At 34.1% G+C, this 8,116-nt stretch overlaps 1 non-coding gene across 1 annotated transcript; it reads right to left on the reverse strand.

Annotated features, from left to right (window-relative positions):
- Positions 1-405: 405 nt before the first annotated feature.
- TRNAD-GUC (transfer RNA aspartic acid (anticodon GUC)) lies at positions 406-477 on the reverse strand. Its single transcript has one exon. It is a non-coding gene; the product is annotated as a tRNA-Asp (tRNA).
- Between the last annotated feature and the right edge of the window lie 7,639 nt (positions 478-8,116).

Genomic DNA, 8,116 nt, shown 5'->3' on the forward strand with positions numbered 1-8,116 from the left:
AGTTGCCCAGTCAGGGATCGAACCTGGACCCCCTGCATTGGGAGCACAGAGTCTTACCCACTGCACCACCAGGGAAGTTCTGAAGATGATACATTTTTAATGTGTATTTCACCACAATTAAAGAAAAGAAAGAAACTCTGTCTGTACCCATTAACTGTCACTCTCTACTCTTCGTTCTTCCAGGCCGTGGCAGCCACTAATCTACCTTCTGTCTCTATAGGTTTGCCTGTTCAGGACATTTAATATAAATGGAATCATACAATATGTGGTCTTTTGTGTTTTGCTTCTTTCACTGAGAATTATCCCTTTAATATTCATGTTGTCGTGTGAATCAGTCTTTCATTTTTCCTGAACTGTACTTCTTTTTCTTTCTTTTTTTTAGCCATGCCACGCAGCTTGTAGGAGTTCCCCAACCAGGGATTGAACCTGGGCCACAGCAGCGACAGTGCCGAATCCTAACCACTAGACCATCAGGGAACTCCCATCAGTCTTTCATTTTTTATGACTGAATGATATTCTAATATATGAATGTACTATATTTTGTTTATCCATTCATCAGTTGCTGGATATTTGGGTTGTTTCCACTTCTTTGCTATTGTGAATAATACTGCTGCGAACATCTGTGTACAAGTCTTTGTGTGGACATGTGTTTTCATCTCTTCTGGGTTAACACCACGGAATTGAATTGTTGGGTCATATGGTAATTCTATATTTAACATTTCAAGGAATCATCAAACTGTTTTCCAAAGTGGCTGCACCATTTAACATTCCCACCAGCAGTATATGAGTGTTTCAGTTTCTCCACACCCTCACTGACACTTGTTATAGCCTGTCATTTCCATTATGGCCATCCTAGTGTGTGTGAAATGGTAACTCATTGTGGGTTTGATTTGCATTTCCCCAATAACTAATGACATTGTATAACTTTCATGTGCTTATTGACCACTTGTGTATCCTTTTTTGGAGAAATGTTATTCAAATCCTTTGCCCATTTTAGGATTATTTGTCTTTTTCTTACTGAGTTGTAAGGGTTCTTCTTATATCTGTAATAAGACTTTTATTGATATATGACTTGCAAATCTTTTATCCCATTCTGTGGGTTGGTTGTCTTTTCACTTTTTAGATGGTATCTATCTTTTGATGTAAAAAAGTTTTTAATTTGATGAAGTTCAATTTGTCTATTTTTCTTTTGTCACTTGTCATATTTAAGAAAACCAAGGTCACAAAGTTCTGTTCCAATGTTTTCTTCTAACAGTTTTATAGTTTTAGTTCTGACATTTAGGTCTGTAATCCATTTTGAGTTAAGGGTTTTTTTTTTTTTTGTTTATTTATTTATTCATTCATTTGCATGTGCATTCATCCAATTGTTCCAACAACATGTATTGTAAAGACCATCCTTTTCCCATGGAATTTTCTTGGCACCTTTGTTAAAAATCAATTGACCATAAAAGTATGGGTTTATTTCTGAACTCTCAATTCTACTTCATTGACCTATATGTCTGTCCTTATGCCAGTACTATACTTTCTTGGCTACTCTAGCTTTGTAGTAACTTTTGAAATAAGAAAGCATGAGTGCTCAAACTTTGTTCCTCTTTTTCAAGATTGTTTACATTGGGTCCTATGTATTTCCACATAAATTTTTGGATCAGCTTGTCAATTTGTGCATATAAGCCAGCATGGGTTTCAATAGGGATTGTATTGAATCTGTAGATCAATTTGAGGAGTACTGCAATTTTAACAATATGCTTCTCTTGAGCCCTGAACATGGGCTGTCTTTCAATTTGTCTACACTTTCTTTTATTTCTTTCAATGATATTTTATGGTTTTCAGTGTACAAGTCTTGTACTTCTTTGGTTACATTTACTATTAAGCATTTTGTTCTTTTTGATGCTATTTAGGATAGACTTGTTCTCTTAATTTCATTTTCAGATTATTCATTGACAATGCATAGAAATACATACAATTGATTTTTGTACTTTTCCCTTGTATCCTGTGACCTTGCTGAACTCATTTATTAGTTCTAATAGTATTTTTTTGTTTTAGTGGATTCATTAGGATTTTCTCTATGCAAGACCATGTTGTCTTTGAATGAAGAGAGTTTTACGTCTTTCTTTCCAAAATAGATGTCTTTTGTTTCTTTTACTTACCTAATTGCTCTGACTTGAAGTTCCAGTATGATGTTGAATAGAAGTAGTGATAGTAGACTTAGCTTCTTTTGCTCAGTGAGGAAAACTGAACCTAACAATCTGGAAGTATTTTATATGGACAGCACCGGGAAGCATAGGGCAGTGGTTAAGAGAAAGTACCTTGGAGTTAGAGTCCTGTATTCAAATCTCAATTATTTCACTTATATTCTTTGTGACTTTGGGTAAGATACTTAATCTCTATAAACTTCAGTTGTCATATGTATAATATGGGAATTATAATAATATCTAACTCATATTTTTGTTATGAGGGTTAAGTAAACTATGCATATGAAGAGTTTAGCAAAATGCTTAATGTTACTCTAGTAACATTAGACAAATGTAAGCCATTATGATCATTATTATATAACAATATGACTTCTTAAAACAATCAGGATATTATTAAGAATATATCTTTCTATATTTTCCTTGATTACCATTTTTTTACCCCTATCCTGGGGACTTCTGGTTACTTATTTAGATCATTATTAATATTCTTCTTTTTTTGATCACCTATTCCCCACTCCCTGTTGAAGCAATAAATGAATTAAATAGTAAAGTGGCTGGTGCTGGCAGCATTGTATATATTTCTATGTAATTTTGCTATTGCTTTAGAAGGGTGAGGACATTAAATATTAAACATTTTCCTGTTTGAACCTTTCGTATTGCAGAGATTTTAGTTTAAGAGGAGCTAAAGAAGACTATTTAATATTTTATTTATACTTTACATGTTCTTGCTAGGCAATTTGCTTTAGCAACATGATTTTCAGTGCCACCTATTTTCTAAGGGCTCTACAGTTTTCATTCCTAAGCTATACCAGCCATCCACTTTCTCCTGAGCCTATTCCCTCACAAATACCCTGACATTTCCTCAGCTAATGACACTACATTCCTTCTCCACTCAAAATGTACTTCTTTTCCAATCTTGATTATGGCATCCTCACCTCAGAGGTAATTAATTCACTTAGCCTCTTAAATCAGGGGCAAGATGGGAATAAAGACACAGACCTACTAGAGAATGGACTTGAGGATACGGGGAGGGGGAAGGGTAAGCTGGGACAAAGTGAGAGAGTGGCATGGACATATATACACTACCAAACATAAAATAGATAGCTAGTGGGAAGCAGCCGCATAGCACAGGGAAATCAGCTCGGTGCTTTGTGACCACCTAGAGGGGTGGGATAGGGAGGGTGGGAGGGAGGGAGATGCAAGAGGGAAGAGATATGGGGACATATGTATATGTATGACTGATTCACTTTGTTATAAAGCAGAAACTAACACACCATTGTAAAGCAATTATACTTCATGTTTAATAAATGATGTTTAAATAAATAGGCTTAAAAATTAAATAAATAAATAAATAAATGAATAAAGCTTTCAGCCTGCAAAAAAAAAAAAAAAAAATTAAATCAGAAAACTTGGTATCATTCTCCCCTTCACCATCTATCCCAGTGACTCACTAACTCACTGTTACTTAACTTTGAAGTCTATGCCATATATATATATATATATATATATAATTATTTTTTTCCTTTTAGAATTATTTTTAATTGGAATATTTTGAATTTGTCCCTACCTCTCCTTCCCCACTGCCTTAGCAACAGCTGCTATTTTTATTCAAGTCTTTGCTGGGGTTAATTCAGTGATCTTCTAATCAGTCTCTCTATCTCTGTTTTCTTCTCATACAATCCATTCTCTACATCAGTAACACTACATATTTTTCTAAAGCATGTCTCTTATCATGTGGATTCTCTGCTAGAAACTTCAAGTGGCTTCCCATCACCTGGATAAAGCCTAAATCCTCTCCAAACTTCTTAGCAGAGTGTACAAGGCCATACAAAATCTGTGTCAGATCTATATTTCTAACTTTGTTTTCTGCCACTCTCTTCCACTCTCTTGTACAGTCTTACCTTTGCCATTACTTTAGAAGAAAGAGGGATAAAGTTTTGGATAGTGTGTCATATGTTTCACCTGAATTGCTTGCTATTCTCAGAATATACCATAATTTTCATGCCTCTGTGTGTAGCACTTTGTTTCTTCTACTTGGAGTATTTCCTGTTATTTGTGTAGAGATATTCCTGACTCTATGCTTCCAAGACCTCTGACTCTATTCATATCTCTTATAGCTCATTGGAGTAACATTTTTTTTTTAAACAAGCCTGTATTACTCTCTAAATTGTGAATGCTTTCAGAATCAGGGCTTAGCCTTATTTCTCTGTTTCTCTAGGCTCCAGCAATGTGATGCTTAGAACGTTGACATATTAATAAATATTTGTTGAATGAATGAATAAATGAATGAATATAAAACACAGGGGTTACCTAGCAGTTTGTATTCTGCTGATTACACTGTGATAATACTTAGTATGGTTTTAAGTGAAATATGACTAGGGGGTTTGAAGCTTCAGAGGGCTGTTACATGTATTCTTGTGATAGTCGACATGTGAATCTTATGGAAATGGATTAATTACAAATGCTACTTCAAAGGGCTTAATTTCTTATCATAAGGTCATTGATAAAGGATAAAGTTGATGAGATTGTGCTGAATAATAATGTGCAACCGACATTTCTCTGGTTGATCAAGCTGTGAATTACAATAAAAAGGAGAAAGATTTGATGTCGTGGGTTTGAGACTCTGCTTGTTGGTAGTGCCAGCTCTGGCAGCACATGGATGCTGCAGATTAACATTTTCAAGTATTTCATAGTTTAAGGTCGTTCATGTTGATCAATAGTTTTTTTTTTTTAAACACAGGGAATGTCAAGTGTACCTCAAACACTTGATATACACCAAAATGAAGATACGTATGTACACATAAACCATGTTTCTCTTTGGTATTGTTGAATGACGTGGCTTAGGTGAAGCATGCTTTACAAATGTGGTTGTTGCTTTAGGAGGAACATGGAAGACAACTTTATATCCAGGTTTAGTTCATGGTTCATGTTCGCAATCATGAGATAAATCATAAGATAACCAATACTTCAGTGGTGGTGTGTTAGAAATGACCAGTTTTGGGTGAAGGACAGAAACATAACTACTAAAATATCATGGACTCCAGTATTTTAAATAATATCTGAACAGAAGAAAAAAGAATTTGGCAAAAATTTAAATAAAAACAATGAAAGTAGATTTATTTCTCTTGCATCCTAACATAGCTGATTTTTGAAACTTAAGGAAGGAATGCACCCTCAAATTATGTGAAATATTTCAGATTATGCATACTTTGATTAAAATCAGATTTTCCCTTTCCTTTGTGATGAGAAGAGGGATGTGAAACTTAGTAATGGGAGTTAGCCATCTTGGAAATGTATAGAGAAGACTCATAGTGAAGTGGGAAGACTGCTAAACTAGAACTCAGAGGATAGGGACTCTAGCCCTGGCTCTGACTGCAACTTTCTAGCTCTGGGCAAGTCTCTTGATCTCTGGATTTTCCTCTCCATGTGAAATGGGCATGATCATAATGCTGCCCCTCTCTCCTTCCCTTCTTCAGAGTTCTCTTGTTGCGATCCAAAGAGATAGTGTAAATTTATTTTCTCTTTTCCTGTACCTTTTCTCTACAATGTTCAGTAGGCACAGTAAAGAGGTCAGGGTGACAACTAATGCCTTCAGGGCTTGTGGAGAAAAAGAGTATTTAAATAATTAGATGGTACATGATAACGAAAACAAGGAAGAAAGCAGGAAGATGAATGGGGTCCCCCTGAAAAGTTCAATGCTATGAGATTAAAAATTATTCTTTCCCCAGGCTTTATGAGCTATTGAGTATTTTATGTATAAATACTGTTAGTGAAATAGTCTGTTTTCTTTAGTTATACCCTTAAGAATTGTTAATTTTTTTTTAAATAATAGGAGGATTTTTTTACAGACCAACCACAGAATTGCAAATGGAAATCAATTCCATTATAATTTCATTGATTTGGAAACTGTAAGTGAACAGCTAGAGCAGGAGATGAGAAATGGAGAATAAAAATTGACAGTACACTTAAGAGTAATATGTTGAAATCTTTCTTCTTTCCTGACTTCAAAATTTTTGCCTTTTAAAGCATTATATGACCAATTTAAGTATTTTTTGTATCTTCTAAGTCATTAGTGAGGGGACAAGTTAGATTTCAATAGGATAAATATTATAGGGAATTGTCAAAAGGAAAGTTACTACTTAAATAAAATGGGTAAGAAGCAAAACTCACTCTATTTTTCTTTTTTTTCAAAATGTGTTAGTGACACACCAAGTTTCATTTTAGAATGAATACTCTTAGCTGGTTTAGTCTCTTCACATCTCTTCATTAGAAATAACAAGGCATGCTTTTTGTGGAAAGTACAAGAATAAAGTACCTTTAGTCTTAAGAAATTGTGAAACTGGGTGACTCCAAAATGGACAGACGCTATTATCTATTCACTATTAAAGAAAGGGATAATTTAATTTATTTTCACTAAGTGCTTCTGTTTATCAGTGTCTAGTTGAGTATTACTATTAAGGAAAATAGTTTTATATTTGAAAAGAGAGTCATGGATCTCTGATTGCTTTTCTAAATGTCAAGGATCATAGACACTTAGATTTGGCTCTGCACCTTGACACTTTAAATAGTTTCCAGTTTTCTCCATGGTAGCATTCAAATTAATTTCTCTTTTGGATTCTCTTATAATACTCTTATTTCATATTCCAGAGTGAACTAAATAAGGATATAAGCCTCACTGACTCACCAAGAGACAAGGTAAAGGGAGGGAGAGTGTGAGCACCAAATGATGTCCTTTTATCCTGGGATCCCTAGGTTATGTGCTCAAAGCCTGAAGGGTGGACACCCAGAGCTATTTGAGAGTCCCATTGTCCTGCTTTGCACAGCACAAAAGCCAGAGACTGGAGGGTGAATGAGGCTCCCTATGTACATTTTGAAATATTTCGGTGGTCCATTCTCTTTATTTTTTCTTGTACACAATATGTTATTAGGAAATATGATTGAAAAAATGGAAGTAAATTTAATTTCTTGGATTTGTTGTGGTGGTGGTATATATAGCTAAAAATCATGTTTTTTGGTAAGTAAAATGTAAGAGTGGTTGAATTAATGTTTTTCTCTTCAAATGAGAAAAACTCATTTGAATTCAAAGAATACTCTTCCTGTTTAGGAACAGATACATGTTAAAAAATAGAGTTCAACACTAGTTTAGTTATTCCTCATCCACTCAAAAGTTGATCCTAATTTAGAAAAGCCTTTAAATAAATGCTTTGCCCTTTTCTTTTAAAAACATTTAGTACTAAATTACTCCTACTAACCTTTTCAGAAAATATAGAAAAAAATAGATCTTTTAATAATTCACTTTAAAAATAATTCAAATTAACTGTTGCTTATATAAATAAGGATATTTGGGCATTTTATGTTTTATTTACTAAAAATATCCTCTTATAAATGAAGACCCAAGAATTTAATTTTTCAGGAATCTGATATTTAAAAGCTATTTTATAAAATGTGCATTGGCTCTCTCTCTTATTTGCCAATATCATCTTTTCTTCCTTCGAAAACAATTTTCTTTCATTGTATTAGCCGACTTAGAGAAGATGAGCATCTGCACATAATAAATTTTCTTAGTTTCTTTATAAACAGGAGATCTGAGACTATATAGCTCAGAGAGGCAGGGTACCATGCTAGCTGTCTACAAACATTCAGCATGCTATCTATCACATGGCAAGCAGTGAGGCTTACTTATGCAACTCCAGAAACCAGGTATAGGACCAGTGGGTAGGAGCATATATTGATTCAATATTAGGGATAAGTGTTTAATAAATAGAATTGTCAAAATGTGGAACGAATTGCCTTGGAAAATAATACATTTCTCAATACTAGAAGGGTTGATTAAAAGCTGATTAATCACTTGCTCAAATATGCAACAAATAGAGAATAGGATTAGAGGGCCTCTAAAATACACAGATTCCAATATTATATAATTC

Source organism: Eschrichtius robustus, chromosome 1, assembly GCF_028021215.1.
Source record: "Eschrichtius robustus isolate mEscRob2 chromosome 1, mEscRob2.pri, whole genome shotgun sequence".
Classification (NCBI taxonomy): Eukaryota; Metazoa; Chordata; class Mammalia; order Artiodactyla; family Eschrichtiidae; genus Eschrichtius; species Eschrichtius robustus.